General features: G+C 36.7%; 1 protein-coding gene and 1 long non-coding RNA gene across 5 annotated transcripts in view; one reads left to right on the top strand and one right to left on the bottom strand.

Moving 5' to 3' along the window:
• PPFIA2 (PPFI scaffold protein A2) overlaps positions 1 to 21,197 on the bottom strand; it is a 289,459-nt gene that overhangs the window by 235,280 nt on the left and 32,982 nt on the right. The gene's annotated exons all lie outside the window — the stretch shown is intronic.
• On the top strand, positions 5,643 to 8,259 carry LOC147653601 (uncharacterized). The gene is made up of 2 exons (XR_015286510.1): positions 5,643 to 5,719; positions 8,110 to 8,259. It is a non-coding gene; the product is annotated as an uncharacterized LOC147653601 (long non-coding RNA).

Here is a 21,197-nt window from a genome sequence, read left to right as displayed (position 1 = left end):
GAGAAGGCACAGTGTTCCTAATATACGGAATATTTTATTCCGGGCAGTTCAATAACTTCAATATTTCCACTCCCAATACTAGCATGACTTGGCTGAGATGCCATGGCACATGTAGTTGGCCAGGGATGATTACAGAAAAGTATTATCAATTATAGAAGAATTCCAAAATATGGAGAGCCAATGCAAACATCAAGATTCTCATAACTGTTAAAGTTTCCTATGTGAGACATTAAACTTGGCTGTTAATTCTCACACAAATACATTCACTGTCTTAATCTCATCCCCTGTATGTAAACAATCCTATCACTTTTTGGTGTGGTTGTTTATTCTTCTTAATTATTTTCAGATTAAAGCTTTGTGCAACATAGTTGCAAAAACTACTTTTCTTTTTGTGAGATGATAACTTCTGGTGTTTAATTTTTAAAGAAAACCAACTCTGACTTTTTCCTAATATACAAAACTGTATCTTCACCAAAGATTCTGTAAAATGAACAGCTCTTTCTCCTCTAATGTATCTAAATTACATTTCCTAAGAAAGACTAAGATATGTCGTTTAAAAAAATTCTTTTTTGAATTAAACTATTTCACTACTAAAGAAAAAGATTCAAAATTCAAAAGATGGGCTGCAGGCCCACTTTCTGCCTGGAGTTTATGGGACTAACACTTGGTGATCCTTAAATGTCTTCTCTGCTATCTACATTTGAATTCCTCCAAGACATGAAAAAGTTTGTTATGTATAGTGAAGATTTTACACAACAAAGTTTTAAAAATACAGGATAGGAGACAGAGCCTACTTACACATCTGGCATTTTCCTGCTTGGACACTATCAACGTGAAAGAAAAATGTGCAATAAGTTCCTTTGTATAGCTAACGCCTCATCTTTCATTTGATTTCTGCTGTGCTCAAAGTCCTGAAACATAGGTTGCAGCACCTATCCTGGAAATTTGGAAACATTCAAGGTCAGATTTGCTGGGGCTCCAAGAGACCTGTTCAAGCTGAAGGTATCTCTGCTCACTAGGAGTTGGACTAGGTGATCTTTAAAGGTCCCTTCCAACCCAAACTGTTTTATGATTCTGTGATTATTATGAATACTATACACACCAGAATAATTTAGCTGTATTGTTATGGCCAAATATGGTACTATACAGCAATGAAATCTTCAAAGAATCACACAATAACAGAATCAGAAAGGCAGGGCTCAACAATTTCCCCTGAAAATTGACCTTAAACAGCTACAGTGATGAGGCACTTACTCTCTGGACAACCTGTTCCAGTGTCTTACCACCCTCACCATACAATAATTATTTAATCTATTCAATCTTAATCTACCCTCTTTCTGTTCAAAACCACTGTCCCTTGTCCTGTCACTACAGGACAGGGATGAGTAAAAGGATGAGTAAAAAGTCTCCACCTTTCTTATAATCCCTACTTATATATTGAAAGGCTGCAATAGGACCTCCCTGGAGCCTTCTTCAGGCCTCAACAACCCTGGTTCTCTCAGTAATCTATCTGGTTATTCAGTTTTCTGACCCTCTTCAGCTCTTATACATATCATATGTCGGTCTCTTTGGGCTTTTTGGATACTACTGGAGAGAGAACATAAAAATCCATGCTTCAGCTTCTTCTTTGTGCCCTGTTCTCCTCAATGATTAGTACCAGTGAATTGCTGTGGGTTTTTAAGTTGTATATTGCCTACGGGTTCTTTAATTTTGTAATTCATATTGCTCACCTTTGACTGATATGAGGAAATGAGAAATCATACATAAAATTGAAAAAAGTTAAACATTTTTGTATACTTCTTTCACAAGGACAGGTCCCTCACCTGTTATTTGCAGGTGACTTAATTCTTTCACAGAGTCCCCTGGGAGTGATACAACCAGAGCAACTTTCCACATTCCTATCCTCTTGCCATTTTATCTAGAAAATAATTTCTCCATTACATTCTCTCTCCTACTCACCTCCTTTCATTTGTGTCCATCCTATTTACCTTCTGCTGATACAAAGGCATTCCACTATAAATGGACCTCTGAAAACTGTAATATGCATTTCTATATTGAAGCCATACCCTGTCTCCATAAAAATAACAATATAAAAAAAAAACAATGAAGGGGGGGAATTAATCTGCAACAGAATGTCAGATGATTGAGTCAGTGGTGCAAGAATAATCAGGAAAAACAGGAGAATTTGACAAGGCAGAAATAAATTACTATTATCCCTTCGGACATGGGTTCACATAAGGGAATAGACTATGAGCGTAGAGCAGCTCATCGGCATCTTGTTAGTATCACAGTGAAAAATCCATTGGTCCTCTTTGGCTGCAGACTGCTTTCTTTGCATACCCTCCTCCTCTAGCTAGCTAGTCAGAGATACATCCTAATCCTTCTCCAGACTCCTTTTAGAGTGAATTTATACTTTGTAGATCTCTGAGGGAAATTCTGTACATCTCTGTAGTGGTAACCACCAGTAAAATTTAAAATAACCTTAGTTGTTCCTTTAACTTGCAGAAGACTTTGCTGGAAACTCAAGATCTTTTGAGATATTTTGAGATAAAGTCATCCTTGTTTTCATTCACGCCTGTCACATGGTTTCCAGCTTCCACAGAAACTTTCTCAGATTGTCTTTATGAAAAGGGCAAAAATATTAAATATAAGTATAGTTGAAATTAACAATACATGCCAAAGTTTGCGGGCACTCCCCCTGTGCAGCCTCATGCCAGTGGGATGACAATCTCTTGGAGCTGCCATGGGTTAGGAAGTTTCAAATTCATTAGCTCTGTTTTCAGGTTTCATCAACAGACTTGAGCTATTGGCCAAACATAAATCCCACCTTCACCAATCCTGTAAATCTATCTTTAACTGGACTTCGTAGGAGTGAATTTGAATTATCTTAACTTCTCTTGAATCAGTGCTATGATAGCAAGACCTGAGTTTTGTGACCACCTACAAATAGCATCTCCATCAAGTTACCAGATAGGGAGTATCTGGCTTTCCTAGTAGGTATTTATGAATTTGGTGTCTATATTATGTGTACATACACACATAATATTTGTATTTGTATTTATAATTGATTTTTAATGCTTTACTTTTACTTTTCAAGTGTTTTGAATAAAATACTGTCACTTATTGGATCCTAATTAAGTTGTATTTTGGAAACAGATGGCTTTCAGGCAGAGGATCATAAATTCAGTTTCTGTAGAAGCTGCTTTTCACCAAAATTACTTCTGAAAGCCCTATAAATGTGTATGATTATCTCTAACTATGTCATAAACTATGTGATATCTTTCTCTGCCCAGAAAAAAACCCAGATGTTTTGATTTACCTGAATGATACATTTCAGAGGGTCAAATAAATAAAAGATGTGAAGAAACCATGTAATACTTAGATATCGTCAAAGAAATACCACCTCTTTTTTTGTAAAATAAATTATGTCAGAAAGTATTAACATGGACACAAGTTTCTACTTAAAAACTATGCTTAAAAGACTTTCAGTGCACAGAAGAGTTTTTATGGGGTTTAACTTACGTATGAATTGGACTGATTGTAAAATTCTATCATTTTACAGTAGCAATTTCCCCTATGGCTAGTCACTAACTGCAGTTAAGTCTAGACTAACACATCTTTTTTCAAATCCAGGAAAGTTCATTGGATGGAAGCCCAGAACCTTGAATAAGGTTGGTAGAACTTCTGAGATGCTGTGCTAAACCTTCTTTACAGGGACTAGTCAGTGCCACTGCTTCTGAACAACAAAGATGTCCAAAAAATCAGAGGTCCAATTTCTTCCTAAATAATTGTCTGCAAAATTATGTTTCCCTCCCTGAGGATAAATAATATTCTGTTATCATAACTTCATCATTTTTAAGATTCCACTTTGCTAGCTTTTATGCAGAAGCTTATTTGTTTACAACAAAGTAAACTCTTTGCCCTTTGACAAATTCAGTAAAATGAATTCTTCAAATGAATGCCAGATAGTTCAGATGGAAGAATAAGGGTATTTGGATATGCAAAAAGTATGTTTTTGTGACAATCTCCAAGACATCACTCTTTTAAGAAATTAAGCACTACATTTGGAAAATAGAGTAGAAGTCTCTATTTTCAGAATTTCAACTGTAGCATATTACTTGTTTCTTCATAATTTTTATAGTACCCACTGGGAAAAGAGAGAGAGAAATACTGCTCCCCATTCTCATCTTCTAAACTGGATGAAATCTGGATTAACAAACTGAGAAAATATTGCCTGCAAGTTTAAGCAGAAAAATATTAAATCTTAAGTAATTTACTCTGTATTCACAGTAACTGTGATTTTAAAAGAAAAAGGACATTAACACATTAGGAGAAATTTTGACAGAGCTTACAGAATTCATGCTCAGGTGCAAAGATAAGTGAGCATGATTAAGGAGAATCTGAGGCACAGCAAAAGAGCTCTATCAACAGTATAAAAGAAGAAACAAAATGCAGCCTTCAGCTGCACTAGGTTTGCTGGATATGTCTCAAAGACGATGGCAAAGTTAGAAATCTTCTTTCTGGTTTCCCTTAGAAACCAGAAAAAGGCTGAAAAATCAACTTATTATAAAATAGGTGAAATTATTACTCTTTACACCAGCTCCAAGGCTATTTAATACACTAATTTATAGTATTTAGTTGCTTTCTGAATCTTAAAATAGTTAGTGCGTTTATTATCTAAAAATGGGGCCTGCATAGATCAAAGAACAGTTTCAGAAGTTTGTCCTATTTCCTATATAACAATGTGTTCAAGAGGAACAAGTTTTCCATGTGATTGTGATGCTAACAAGAATGATTTCTGACGTGGTAATAATTGTAATTCTTCTATAAAAGAGAAAAATACATGCAAATAAGTAACAAAATCAGTCACCTTTGTCTCACAGTAAGCGAGTAAACATCACCTGCTGCACAAGTATTTTCTTTTAAGTTTGTCTTGTGTGTATAATGCATGTAACTTTTACACCTGATTCAATTATTTCAAACCAGTGGTGACTTTGTAAAAAACATTGTATTTACATGGGAGGGCACATTTCAAAGCATAGTACATATTTAGAGAGATGCACAGAGATTATGGATGGCAATGAAAATAGGAATGCTGCTGATGGAAATATAAATCAATGACATACATATGTCAAATAAATTATTACAATTTATTTTTTTCATTTGGCTAGACAAACAAACAAAAATCTACCAAACTCATTACAAGCTTTGAGGCAAAATGCTTTGTTCTTTGCAAGAATGTGTCTCTGGTGGAACACACAGTTTCACACACCCTTCTCCCATGAAAAGTTATACCAGTTAAAAGTAGTAAGCTTTCTCAATTTCCCACACATCAAAATAAAATTTATAAAATTTCAAATTAAAAGGCCTAAATATATTAACAGTACCTTTGTGGAATAAGCTCTAAACAATGGCTATACTACCATAATGCAGGTTTCTCTATGAAAGCCTAATGTAGCCACTTTTGGGCTGTAATCACAACCACTGGACTTCACCAAGCACCATCTTCTTTTTGCACACCTTTGATAAAGCCAAAAGGTTGGAATAAAATGACAGTAGCAATTTCAATAAAGGCACAGCACAACCAGAATTATGACTGCCTTTCTTTTTTTGTATAATCACAGTTACTTTACTTCTTCCTTAGGTGAAGTACTTTGATTCTCCTTTGCCTCCTCTGCTTCTTTGATATTTGGGATTCAGATTTTCAACAGAACAAAAGGTATTTAAACAATGAGACAAAAGATTTTATTTTGTGTTTTGATTTCCTTCCAACAGTGTTTCAAGAATGGAACATGCTCTCTGCAACATCCACAGAGTTGACTATTCTGTTTTATATCTAAATTATCGCTTTAATTTTCTGGAATGTTGCTTCAATCCCACCTCCTAGTATCAGTAAAGACAAACATTAACCAAGCTCTGTGCAGCTGTCCCTCCCCACCCCCCACTACACTTTTAATCCTCTCAGAATCACTAGAAGGTGCAAGAGACCTTATTTCATTAATTACACTTTTTAACTGCCATGAACAGCTGTTAATTTATTTCATGTTTCGCAATATCAGGCTTTCCACATTCAGGGTGGGATGGGGAGGGGAGTGAGACAAGCTTTAAAAAAAAAATTCATTCCTACTCCATTGTCCAACAAACCGTCATACTGCTCCAACCCATTTACATCTTATGCGATGGTACTATGGTCTGTCAAAAACTTGTCTTTCCCGTTTCTCATTCAAACTGAAGCATGCCTATGTTTTCTCACATTAGCAAGAAACAATGTGTTGAGAGACTTAGTACTTAGTGCCTTATTTAATCTCTTTAAGTACCTCCAAATCTTGCCCAAAGTAAACAACAGAGATTTGGAAGGCAACGATTTTGGTAATTTACTACCACAGTAAAACTAGAAAATACAGACATAGAAAATGAAGAGGAAAAATAGGTAAAACATCAAATTTGACATTGTCTTAATTTTGTCCTTTTAAATGTCCTGTTATTTGCTACAACTTAGTTGCATTTGTGACTAAAAAATTTAGCAAGCAATTCCCTTGAATATGCAGTGGCAAACTGCTAAGCTGTGTCTCACTCCTGTGCCCTCTGTTGACACCATGGATCACATAAAGCATTGCAGTATTTTACAGTCTTTATGTCAACATAATACTCTATCTTCTTTAAAAGAAACAGAGGAGCCTAAACCATGCTGTGAAAGAAATTGAATTCTCAATAACATAAACAGCACTTGGAGGGTTTGAGAGCACAACAGGATGAGGAAATGCCTTATAGCCATCTTGTTTTGAAAGCCTGAAAGCCTGTAATGGAAAATTATCCTCTGTTTAGAATGAACTTGCTGGTTTGCATGCCCCTTAGTACTCTTCCCCATGGCTTATGGCTACTCTAGTTCCTTCCCCTGTTCCTTGACTTACTTTTAAACAATAAGCCAACAATCCATTTGAATATGGCTGTGGAAGGGTCATTTTGATGGGAGAGATGACATTCACCACTGAGAGGAGATCTGGGGCTGGACGCTGTTCATCTCACCGGCTCTAAGTGTACTGTAACAGAAACATTACCTGCTTCAAAGCTGTTCCCTCCCCTAGCTGCTCATACAAGCAAGATTCAAGGAGGGATTAAGGATTGCTCCACCTCAAGCAATGTGTCTGTTCCAAGGTTCACCAAACCAGATGCTGGATTTCCAAACCATCCTCTGGGGGAAGTTGTGTCTTCTGTCCCCAGTACAGGTCTCTCACTGTGCTCACTGCTGCAGTTTGGTATCCTGATGCAAGCACTAGAATAATCCTTTCTCCAAAGGACAATGACATCCAGGCCAGCAGCTCACGCTTCAGTTCATTTGCCTGGAATCACAGTGCATGAACTCTCTACCAGCTGGGATTGTTCAGCTCGTATAGGATGAGCAAGCTCAAATCTGCTCTCAGAAGGTCTCAGCTCCTGAAGCTTTAACTCCTCTTCCTTCACCTTCACACAGAAATACAGACTACAATGAAAACTCATGATCTTAAAGTATTTAGTTAGGAAAATTTAAAAGAGGAGGCTGCCATATGAACAGCAGCGCAACTTTTTCCAGTCCTCAACTTCAGCATAATGTTTGGGGTTTTTGTGTGAGATGTGTCATGTTTTTTTACTCTACGCTAGATAAGACCACTACATCTTGCCATCTCAAGCATTTGTAAGATGACAGGAAATATCTGTATATATTTTTGTAACCATGTTTGCTTTCACAATGAAAAGAGTCTTACTTTCACAATTATTTTTTGAATTTAAAATTTAACTTAACTGCTATACAGCTGTTACTGGCTTTCCTTCCAATTTAATTTATGTAAATTGTTCCTTGGGTTCCATTGTCTCATTCCAGAAGTCAAGCTATAATCAATGATAACTCAGCCATTCCCCTATTCTTTATGTGTATTAACAGGATAATAACAAAAATATCAATGAAAATAAATAATGATCCTTTAAATGCAACAGATCTCCTGTCCCTGATACAATGCAAACTATTGCAGCCTAGACCTCAGACCTTGTAGAACCACAGGAAACCTTACCCAAATATTCAGGGATGGACTTCCTTTTACTTGTTCTAAACTAACTAAAATGTTTTTTTTTTAGTGGAAAACACCAGTGTGCACCAACTTCAGTTCTGCCTCTCAAAGGTGTGTACAGTGTGCAGATGTCACCTTTGTAACAAAACAGTGAAAAATGCAGCGCAGCAGGAGTTACTACTACCAAGAAATACAGTTGTCCTTCAGTGTAAATAAAGGTTTATGTACTCTGTACAGGTCAAGATTCCACAGATATTCAGGTACAAGCTGCATTCAAAGCCTTATACATGGTTCATCCACTGGAATTCCTGAAAAGAGCTGCTACAGAGAGGAATGAACTACTTAGAGCAGGCTGTAAAACTTCTGATTAAAACAAATTGCTCCTAATTAAGGTCAATTAGCAGCTTAGGCCTCATCTTGTGCTTTCCTTCCTGCTAAAACAATCCACACTTGCCCTGCACTGAAACAGCTTTATCTCACAATGGTGTGAGGGGAGCTCCAGGTGTACTTGTCTGGAGTAATGAGCACCAATCAGAGAGGACAAGGCAGTCCAGTTGGTTTCATTAAGACCACACGAGAAACTTTAAAATTGACTCCTCTAAAATACCAACTACAGTTAGCTTCTCAGAAACATTAATTAGGATTATCACACATTTGCATTCTAATGAGGTATGGTGAGAACATGTTTTTTCAAAATGGCAACATAACAAAATTGAAGTGAAGTCAGAATCGCAGATCACATTTTTTCTTGTAAGTATGCTCATTAAATACAGGACAGAAATAGTAATTCTTAAAAAAATCTGTCAATTTCTAATCAACATTAGCCCCAAATACTCTTAAATTGGATTTTTTTATTTTTTTCTGAAACATGCTCTTTTTTTTTTTGATCAAGGATCAAAATTTGAATTTTTGGATGAAAATCCTTCCAGATTAGTTTCAGAACAATCTGAATCAAATATCCTCTCATCCACGATTTCACTTTGTAGAAACAAAAAAGAAATTCAACATTTAATGAGCTCTAGTGGATGATGCCTTATAGTTTATATATCGATGTATTAGGCACATGAAGTTCAGGAACATCACATACCTTCTAGCTTTCACATAAAAACAATTTTCACAATGACTACCCTGATTGATTACACCTTTTCTTTTTTTCTCCTAACAATACTAGACAGCATTGTCGAATGAATTAGAATATTCAGACTCACAAATGCTGAAATTTAATGCAAATGAAAGACTGGCATATGAGAATTATAATCTTTAATTACTATTTTTATATAATTTCTTACAAAAATAACAAAGCCTTACTGAAAAATATTTATCAGTACCACCCAACAACTTCTCTCACATTGTATCAATCACAAAAAAAAGCAGGCACTTCATAAAAATGGTCTTACATTAGTTTTTTATGTTATTAGTATGAACTCTGTTTTTCAGTTTAGCCATTTACACATTAATTTTTAATAATAAACATGCATATTGGGACAACTAGTGTCTTATTACAATGTTCTTACTTGAAAATTGATCTCTCAAAATTACAAGATAAGATTTCATTTACCGCAGGAATGGATAACTAAGAAGAGTTGTAGAGATGCTAAAATTTTTTGGAGGGCGAAAAAGGAAAAAAACAATTTTCTAAGTAGAAGGCAAAAAAGAGTTTCTCTGAACAGCAAAACTCCCAAACCTATTTCAATGTTTTTACACCAAACAAGGAATGCTGTTAATAAAAAAACCACAAGGAAAGGCCATTTGTAATACTCATTTGATATGGCACATTCACAGGAAATCACAGAAGAAACAACAGAAAACACCACAGAGTTCATAACTATTTTAATAATCCTTGAAGTCCAGCCATTATAGTACCATGCTATAGAATCTTCTTCAAAGGATGAAAGAAACATGGCTACAGATACAGCTCATGTAAATATGCATGATTTAGTAAAGTCTTAAATATTAATGGTTTTCAGGATAGCCTAAATATTACATGTTAATAAAGACACACCATTGGAAGCAGAACTTTAAATAGAAATTCATCTCAGTCTGGAAACAAAACCAAAGCATTACCTGCAATGAAATCCTACCCTTGAGCATACTGTCTTGGCAAGCCCTTGATTAAGAGAAAGCAATGCTGTTTTGGCACAGCCACATATTTCATCTAGCCTGCTAGGAAGAAAAATTGGTCTTTAGAAGGGACTTCACCTACACTACAAGACTCATGTCCTTCCACTCCATGGTGGTAGATCTGAAGGAAAGCTGCAGTTCACTGCCAGCAGTTTCTGCCTAATCATTTGTGATGGAAACTCAGCAATCCTGCTGTGGATATCCCTAGGCAGGGACTCACAGCATTGCAGGAACAGCTGCTGACAACAAAATGTTGAAGAGATTTATGTAAATCACAGCACATGGGTACCCTACAGCTGAATTGTGCCACAATGGCACTCATTCTGGGTATTTCACACAATCCACAGAAATTCTTGACTAGTACATCAGCTGGACTTAACATACTCATAGCAAGTTCTATAAGCCTGGCTTCAGGAGCTCTCAATACTGACCTGAACTACTGAAGATGATATTCTTCTTTCAGTGTAGGAACTTCCCAAATATGACCAAGACAGGTTGGAGAAGAAAAACAGAAGTTCCTGGTAACTGCCACAGAAGGACCCTATATCTTTCCCAAAGGATCACCTTAGCACTTAACCAGCAGAGAAACTAGACAGGTCATCCTGCCTGCAGCTCCTGGCACAGCCTAACTAGGCATGACCAAGAGCTGTTTGCTGGAAATCTGCCTGGGAAAGGATGAAACCAGGCTTTTCCAGTAAAGGACTGTCCATTTAACCAGGAGAACTTTCCATCAAGCGCCAAAAGTTACTTTTCTCAAAAGAAAGAATAAATAAATCATCCAACACCTCTGCACAGGAGTGGACTGGTAAGGTCACGGTCACAAGGCAACTTGAAAAGACAGATGAAGAATGGACTGTAACACAGAAGTCTTGGTAAAGTCTTCACTTATGGAAACAGTCATTTAAAGTGACTTGGTGGATATGCATCCATCCCATTCTAGCCTACTTACTTTTTATCCATATTAAATGAAGATAGTTCTGAATAACCTAATATCTGTTTACATTGTACAACATTTGAAACCAGCGGCATTAACACAGTGCTTACCTTAGGCAGAAATTTCCAAGTAAAAGTTGCATTTGATAAAACTGCTTTTCATTATGAAGAACTCTTTTTAAAGCAACAATGAGCGCATGGATATAGATTTTCAGTTATCCTCTGTGTCTTTTGAAAAATCAACCTCTTCATTTCTTCTGCTTTAACCAGAATAACTAAATGTTTGCCACCGCCAAATCAGTCTTTATTAGTCTTCACTCACAACACGGTATGGAGATATAGAGCATTTTGAGTTTTATGCATTTGAAGTAAGCCCTGGAAGCACCTGTTATGCAGGAATCTAAAGCTTTTTCCTTTTTTTTTTTCCAAATTATTCAATAATAATTTGTTGAATCATGTATTTGAAAACCAATATTCAACCATCTCTAAGTATTAATAAGCTATATTTCTTCTAGTCATGAGCACATTTTATATTGAGGAGGCATAATGAATTAAAAATAGGCATTTCAAAGTTGTCTGTATATTTATTAGAAAAAAAAAAAAGAGAAAAAAAAAAAAAAAGACTAGCTACACACCAGTATTTCAGTCATGTGATTTTAAATACTGAAGGAAAGTATGCACAACACAACAGACTGTGTACAGCAACAGCAGGACTTCTTCAGCCAAGCAGGACTTGGGGGAAATTTTGTTATGTCAAACTGACCCTTGCTGACCACCAGTTCAGTAAGGGTGTAACTTTTTGTAAACCCTCCAGTATTGATGCATGATCAATACTTTATCCATACAGGCATGCTTTTCAGTCTTGGCAGAACATGACAGAAGTTACATCAAGTAAGCTCCTCATTTTTGTAACATCTTTAATAATATTTTATGTATCTACTAAAAGACAATGAGGGACAGGAAGTGAGAGGATCTATCCTATTAATTGTTCAGTGTTTATTGATATTACACTATATTGTGTATATACACAATATTACATCCTTCAGATACTGCACAGAATATCTGTTCTTAATGATGGTTCAGTTCAATGACCAATTGATTCTCTATTCAAGACCATTTACAAAAATAATTCACAGATATTTATAAATAAAACAAAATCACAGCCAGTATTATTTTGGTGTTTTGCTTCAAGGAAGGACTATAACTAAAGTGGAATAGGTTAAGGAAACTATGATTAGTGTTGTATCACTAAGCTGTGAGAAAAATTATTTCTGCCTTACGCCATTTGTTTCAGATGGGTACAGAATTATGTTTATTCCAGATTTTCCTTTTTACAAAATATCAACAAGAACAAAATCAGAACAAAATACCTACAAGATTTGGTATGTCATTGTCACTATGTGGCTTTTAGTAAGTGTTCATTGTTATTAACAGATATAACTGTACAAAAGAACTGTAAAGAATTTACTGTCAAGCTACATGAACTGTTTTTATTACAAAGGACAGTATCAATTTAAATATTCCAATAAGAGAAGAAAGCTGTATATCTCATGAGACACATAAAGAATAAACATGTGTTTCTGCCAGCTGTTCTTTTGCTAATGATTCTTTTTTTTTTCTTCTTCCTACTATGCTTAAGTCTCAGTACACATGGAGAGTTTTGTTTGATTATTCATGGTTGTTTGCCGTTCTAATATAAAGCCCTTTCTTTTTCAGTGGGTATGAACATCTATGCTGAGATATTTGAGCACACTATGCCTATCCAATTTTTATTACTCACATGTTTGGACAAGTAAAACTGGAGGCAATCTATTCTGTTTTGATGTAAAAAACCCAAAGAAATCTGAAAAAAATTACAAAATACAGATGAGTGATAATTCACATAATTATTTACACTCTAATTAAACTTGAAGTTAGAGATTTTTTTTTTCCTTGTTCCTTTGATATTTTTTATTTGTTTGCAAGCAAAACACACAAACCTGATTATTGCCTTTTTTAAACCATTTCATAACTGCTCCTTAGAATGTATCTGAACTTTCTTTACACTGGACAGTGGAACACCGATGAAAAGGTTCCCAGAATATTCACACAGTCACAGAATAAGATGGGTTGGAAGGACACAAAAGGATCATCAAGTCCAGCTCCTGGCCCTGCACAGCACCATTCCCAAGTCATACCTTGTACCTGAAACCATTGTCCAAACACTTGATCTCTGTCAGGCTGGTGCTGTGACCACTTTCCCAGGGAGCCTGTTCCAGTGCCCAACCTCGTCTGGCTGAAGAACTTTTCCTGTATCCAACCTAAACCTCCCCTGACACAACTCCAGGCCATTCCCTCGGGTCCTGTCACTGGGCACCACAGAGATCAGTGTCTGCCCCTCCTCTTCCCCTCATGAGGGAGTTGCAGCCTGCAGTGAGGTCTCCCCTCAGTCCCCTCCAGGCTGAACAGACCAAGTGACCTCAGCTGCTCCTCATAAAGCGTGCCCTCTTCAAGGATCCTTGGATGAATCCTGAATCAGACCTGATACATTTGTGGAGATCCAGCTTAATCAGCAGATCCCACACAATTTCAGGGTCAGCTGGGAGTTTATCATTATCACAGCCATGGTTCTCCAGTTCAGGGCACTGAAACCCCCTTGGCTGATCAACTGACTTGAAGAGAGAGGCAAAGACTGCATTAAACACCTCTGCTTTGTCCCTGTCCCTGTTTGTGAGGTAACCATCTGTCCTGTAACAGGACAGTGTTACTCTCACACTGCCTATTGCTATCAATATCATTGAAAAAAACTCCCCCACAGTTCTGGCTAGTTTCAACTCCGATTGAGCTTTGACCACAAGAATTTTCTTCCTACAGTGGCAAGCAGCATCTCTGTATTCTTATTCTTTGTGTTTGGCCTCTTTTCCTTTATTCAAATGAACAGCAGCAGAACTAAGAAGTTTGGTGAATATATAAATTTTTGTATTTGACAGGATTTGGACAGATTAAGGTATTATGCAATGAGAATGGAAAGAAAGCAAGTCTAGAGCATTTACTCCCCAGCCTCAGATCTGCATTGTGAGGAACACTAGTCCTCACTGGGGACAGCTGGTACCTGTATGGGCTCCAGAAACACAAGGCAATCTCACTGTATGGTACTGTTACTGTTTCTGAGAGGCCTGGGAGAGGTGAAAGGCAAGGTCGTTGCATGTTCCTAAATTCGTGCTGCTCCAGTGCTTATAATGGCTTTTGACACACCTAAGGTACAGCAGGAAATACCAGGCTCCCCTAGGTAGCAGGGCTGTCCAGAGCTGATGTGAAAGAGTTTGAAATTCTGTTTCTCCTGCTCCTGATGCACTTCCCTACATTAGTATCAAAGCTGCTAAGGCAAAAGAATATTCCACTAAGCCCTCTCTGTGGTTAAAAGCTTTTAACAAATCTGAAGGACAGAGTAAAGATAAGTGTGGAACTAAAAATAACAGAAAGATAATGAGGTCTTAATTCAGATCTTTGGTCAAATGGTAGAAATGCTAATTACAAAGTTCTCCAATAGACTGTAATCTGTGTTCATTCAATCTGGCTGTTCTTGCCAGGACATCTCAGAAGTGTGACAGGTTGCTCAAAAGAGATCTTGGATCAGACCCTAAAGCAGATCATTAAACATGCAACACAATGGAACTTTGAATCAAATATGACACTTAAATCTCAGTAAATTTCATCACTACCTGGACCAGAAGTTGGAACAGTTTGGCTTTGAAAAGGTGCCTTCTATTTAACTCAGAATACAGAAGTGTTTACACAAGCAGAGAAATAAACATTAAAGGCTGTTGGGTGTTCTTTCTTGCTCTGCTTAATCATGTATTTCTCACAACCATACAATAGCACTATAAATTGGTTTATGAATAGAAATTCTCCTTCCTTCTGTAGAAATGAACATTGATACCTGTAGCTTAAAAAAAAACAAAAAACAGACACCCCACCTTATGGATTGTACTCACATTGATTTTTCCTTCACTTTAAACTCTAATTTAAGAATACATCAATCATACATTTCCATCAGGGTGGAGAATAGGAACTTACTTTCAGTTTTGCTTTGAGCTCTCTGTCAAGAAAGAAACTGTTATGCTCAAATTTCCCTTCCTGTTCTGCATGCTCACAAGAAGGTATCAAGAAACAAAGATGGAAGGGAGCCTTCACCATTTGGTTGAAAATGATTCTACTATCAAAGCAAAAAAAAATATAGTCGTGTCCCAGAATCAGAAGTAACACTTCTTCCTGAAACTCTCTAAGCATTTCTTGTACACACAGCAACATTTTTCAGTTGAGTCTTCCCACCCACACTTACTCCTGAAATTATTGGTGAGAAGTGTCTTAAACACATAGTGAAATTACCCACCAGCAAATCAAGTCGCAACCTGATAATACCAGATATTGAGATGCAGACTGAATGCAAAGGAAAACAAACCCTCAAACTGAGATACAGCAACATAACAGAGACTATGTAATCAAAAGGAAAAAACCAAAACAACAAACCTCATCCATGATTTCTCTTGTGAATCTGTTAAAGTAGTTGCTTGATTCGTAATGCATTTATCTTCCATAAGAAATGATGTTTCTTGACCTTTTTCCCTCTCTCAAACTACAGTATTAGAGAGACAGCTATCTGAATTACCAAATAGGATTCTATGGGGGAGTCAGTGGGAGCTGACATTTAAGCATCCCATGATACAAAATGCCCTGTGTGACATTCTATATCTTTGAGTTTCATCTGAAATTATTTCTCAATTTTGAAAGGAATTCTCCACAAATTTCTGTGATTTTACTTCTTCCCTTCAAATCCACTAATTAAATTATGTTTTGTTGCTGTAAGAATAAAAATTTATGCAAGGGTTGATGGAGGAACATATAGACAACTGTTGTCATCAATATTGCCTTCTGCTAATCAACACTGCCAAGATAAATTCCTGTTACTACTACTATCCACTACCCTACCTCAATAGCAAATCTTTGTTGAAGTAATCATCTCCGTGTTCACTGCAAAGCATTTTAAGATATCAGTAGTATCCCTAAATTTGACAGCAAACACGAATTTTTTTAAAAACTCCACAGAGCACAATGAATTAACATTACTAAGAATGAGATTTAAAATACCTTTAAAATATTTTCTATTATATTTTGGATTAAAAAAAATTAATTTTGGTGTATGTTATACTAAGAGCTGGATTCCCTACAGCAATTCTCTTTGTGAGCAAACTCCAACAGCTGTGCAAACAGCCACAAGGTACAGGGGTGATGCCAAATAGAAAGCTACCAAATAGGTGAAAACATCATGTCTTCACTGATATTGTTACTTACCAGAAAACCGTAAGTACACACATGAACAGTACCATCTCAATTGTTTAGAGTTCAAAGTGACTGTTTAGACTTGAGGAGAGAAGGCTCCAGGGGGCTCTTACCAATGTGTATCTACTGAAGGAGAATATGAAAAGGAGATGAAACCAGACTGCTCTCTGCAATGCAGTCAGTGGACAAGGGGCACAAGGTGGAATACAAAAAATTCTGATTAAACAAAGAGTAAATAAAAATCTTTTTTATTGAAATCATGATCAAACACTGGAAGAATTTTTTGAGAGCAGTTAAGGAGTGTCTGACCCTGATACTCAAAACTCAACTGGACATGGCCCTGAGTAACCCAGAATGACTGGAGTACATTGTCATCAGAGGACCCTTTATCCTCAACCATTCAACACCTTGTGATATCAAGTAAAAAGTGAATCTTTTTTTAACCTAATCAGTCCTTAATTTTATTAAAAAGAAAATTAATTTCTAGGAATCAAACACAGGTAATCACAAAATTTTGAATTGGAGTTCAAAAACCTCAGCCTTCAAAAATCAACTACCAAGTCTTTCAGAAAAGCAAAAATCATCACTTTCATAGATGCTGTGGCTTTCTATAGCCCTTTTTGTACTGAAACAGATGCATGATAAGGAGATAAAGACAATTTTATACTGAAGTGAATAAAACTCACCTTCACGTGTTATGATCTATTCTAAGTAGGAAAGAATTACTGCAGCATACACATTTCATTTATCAGTGGGAGGAATACACCAATACACACAGAATATAGTGGAGCCAACAACTGACAAAATTGCCATTCTATTCTCCCATAAAGTGAAAAAATTTACAGTGCTGAATGGCTCATCATAGGAAAGGATGAATATATAAAGCCACTTTTAGGTCTGCTTCTGGTGGACAAAATCAGCACAGGCTTAGTAAAATTCTAGAGTCATGTCTCAGTGTTGCAGCTGTGACTATCTTAAAAACTGAAATGTTCCCGAACAGTCTCTCAGTAACAGGCTGCTTGCTGCTTTTTTTTTTTTTTCCTTTCTTTTTAAATTAGATGGGCACATGTAGGACAGCAGAATGGTGCAGCCATTCCAAATGCTTCCCCCTTACAAGCTGCTTACATGAACTGAGACTGACTTCAACAATCCTTTAGTATTTTAGATAGTCTTAAAAGAAATTCTCAGGATTTTGCCTGCCTACTCCGTAGTCTATTCCACATCAAAACTTTTATTTCTAACACATTAAAAAGAATTACATCAGTCTGTTCAAGTCCAAACATATGTTCAGGAAAAACTGACAATAACATCAATACATTCTTAGAATGTGATAAATATGCATTTTCCTAAGTGTAAAAGACTGATTTATCTGCAAAACTGATGTACCAGGATATGTCAATTAAACCCCAAGAAATAAAAAATTCATTCATCTCATATAGACATGTTTTTAAAAAGTGGCATTGTGAAACATTTTCCAAGGAAGAAACTTGGTTAGATTTCCACACAATATTAATGAGCAAGGCCAGATATAGTCTGAACCTCCCTCTTCTTCTTCTTCCCCTGCCCAAACTCAAATTTTCTATATTTCAGCATTTATCAGTAATGAACACTGTCACATGAACTCCTCATACCACAAAAATGAACTGACAGGACTAGCACTATCTACTGATACACTTCCATTTTGTGTGGCATTTGACATGACTTGCCTTTGCTTTAATGCCTTCCTTTTCCTAGTGGGATGAGAGGGGCCTAAGGGAATTTTTTTTAAATCACGTCATAAATGAAATGGGGAAGAAAGATTTAAGTGGCTTTTGGAGCAGTAGAGTGCTACTCAAATTCCCTGTCTCAAATGAAGCAGTTCCCAAATTCACATTTACTTCCTATCACAGAATAAATAGCTAACATAATTATATAGAAATTATTAACTCTATACAACAAAAAATTATGTTTTAATGCTGTTTCCAGAAAACTACAACTTAAGAAAAATTCTGCAAATTAGGAAAGTTAATTTCAAATAAAGAGCTTGAAACTTCTTAAGCTAATTTCAAATGAAGAGTAGATTCCTAATGAGAATACTTAAATGGGGCACAGGAGAACCAAAGGACATACACTCTTCCCAATTCCCAAATTACATCTTATTTCCCAACCACCATGATTAGAGGATAAATGTTAGAACAGATCTACTGGAAAGAAATCAACTTGGAGAATAAAAAAGAGTTACTCAAAGCCAACACATTGCCATTCACTCACTGGAAAATATGAGAAAGAAGGGTAATACCTGAAACACCTGAAATGAAATAAACCTGAAATACCTGAAGCATTTAAAGCTGAGTTAGTTGACCCAGAAAATTTTAATTGACAAGTATGATTGAGAATTACGAAAGGAAGGCATAAGGTAAGTTTAATTTCTATGAAAAAAACAAATGAAAACCAAACCCAAAACATGAAACTTTTCATAACCAGGAAAAAGTCTTAAGTGTCTCCCATTGTTTAGTTAACCTCCACTGTATAAGCAAAGGTTCAGGCTTATTTACCATTGCTTTATGAAATCCTGTTTTATACTATAAACAGTATCTCTTTCTAAGATACAGAACAACTCAAATAGGGCAGAGGGGAAAAAAAAGGAGACAAAGTCACATCTGATAAAATCATGGATCTAGTGAGCGTTGATAGAATAAAAGGGAGCAATGCAGTTTCCATTTCTTAATTAAACACACTCCTTGAAAAATTAGATAGAGATTAGGAATTCTTGCACAACTGTAGCATGTGACTGCAGAGGGGGCAGTTATTTCTTTTAAAATCCACATTGGCAGCATCGGAATCGGCACAAGGCAGAGGAGCAGCACATACTGCTCTCATACGTGTGTGATCATCCCTCACATCCCGTTTAGACGGCAGAACACTGGATCCAACTGAATCCCTCCCTGTAAGCCAGGAAGCACATAGGTGGCTCTGATGTCTGCTTCTGAGTCTGTCAGTGCAATTTACAGTCAGGGAGGGGTAAGGGGAGAACAATGCAAAGACAGTGTATGACACAGCTGTATGAATTACTTCATCTGCAGTGCAGTTTGTGCTGTTCGTATCTTACAGTGGCCAGGAAGCTCTGCTGCTCATTCTGCACTTTCACTGTTAATCTACACTGTTAAGACTGAAAGGATCCATTATTTCAGAGTTAGTGTGACTAGACTGGAATTGGCCATTGGGTCAGAGATTCTCTCAATGGCATTAGAAACACAGACAAAGCTTTTCACAGTCCAAATCTGTTTCTAATTCAGGAGGGAAGTATAATAATGAAGCATGAAAAAGTTCTTGATTAAATGAAATCAAATCTGAGGGAGGCATTGTACTAGAGAGGCTTTTCTGATCACCACCAGGACCTCCTGCCTCCTTAAGACTGAATTTCTAAGCTCTGTTTGGTTCTATTAGCACCGTACTAATACTGTTCCTATGGTTAAAACACAGTTTTCTTTCAGATTGAAGAGATACACTCACAATAATTTATCTTTATTATTTGTTTGGTTGTTCTGACTTAAATAGATCTACATCATGGTTCCCAATTGTATTTAACTTTGTTTTGACTTCCACATGCATAACCTTCTCAACTAAGTCACCAAACTGGGCATAGTAGGAAAGTAAATATGGGAGGGGGGAGGTATGATATGGTATGGAATACATGGGCAGTTACAAGCTGTATCCTTCTTACAGGGCTTGGTAAGTAAGATAACAAGTGTCCTTAGTCTCTGAGGTCTTCGCAATCTGCTTTTCTGCATGTCGGCATACATCACTCTAAAATTTTTACACAGAAAAATGGATTTCAACAGACATCTTCAAGACAAAAACTTCTAGAGATAGGAAGAAATACTGAACAGAGCAACAGCGTGAATGATAATTTGTGATACAGTTGGAATGCGTTAAAGAATGTGGTAGGAAGTGAGAAAACTCATGCACCTGTGAGAAACTGCTCAGCACTGAGTACCACAAACTTGCATATTGCAGAGCATCTCCCATGTAGCTTTCTGCTTCCAGACAGCATAGAATAACATGAATATGATTAAATATTTAGTATTTTTGCTACATAAGACTTCAGAATCTATGCAAATATTATGTCAAAATGTATTTATTTCACAAAGTGACACAAGAACCATGTCGTAATTTGTGTCATTTCAGTGTTGCAAGGAAGCTGGAATTATTCTCTTGTGTTATAACCCCAGTTGCTTCAACAAACAAAAGTGAATTTCTGTGTCATCTGTTTAGACAGGTTCTGGCCATGATAATCTATTTTTCACTGCTGACAGACAGATTTAGTGCTTCTAAACTACAGTGAAAAACCAAGCTATATTTAAATGTGCAGGAAGAAGAGAAATAGAAAGCTCTATATCTCATGCCAAATAGAATGATAATCACAACTATTTCAGTATTAGAGAAATAAAATCGAGCTGCACTCCAGTGTCTAAAAATTTATCAAAACTAGCATTTCTTAGGGAGTCAAAACTATCAGGCAATCTCAACAACATATACTGCCACCCACTCCATCTTTAATAAGGTAAACTGGTGGGACTGCACCTCAAATTCTGTGTCCAGTTCTGGGCCCCTCACAACAAAAGAGACATTGAGGAGCTGGAATGTGTCCAGAGAAGGGCAAAGTAGCTGGTGAAGGGTGCAGAACTCAAATTCTATGAGAAGCAGCTGAGGGAGCTGGGGTTGTGGAGAAGAGGAGGCTCAGGAGAGACCTTTTCACTCGGTACATCTGCCTGAAAGGAGGCTTTAGCCAGGTGGGGGTCG

This window comes from Cyanistes caeruleus, chromosome 4, assembly GCF_971803275.1.
Source record: "Cyanistes caeruleus chromosome 4, bCyaCae1.hap1.1, whole genome shotgun sequence".
Classification (NCBI taxonomy): domain Eukaryota; kingdom Metazoa; phylum Chordata; class Aves; order Passeriformes; family Paridae; genus Cyanistes; species Cyanistes caeruleus.
This window is presented reverse-complemented; position numbering and strand designations above follow the sequence as displayed.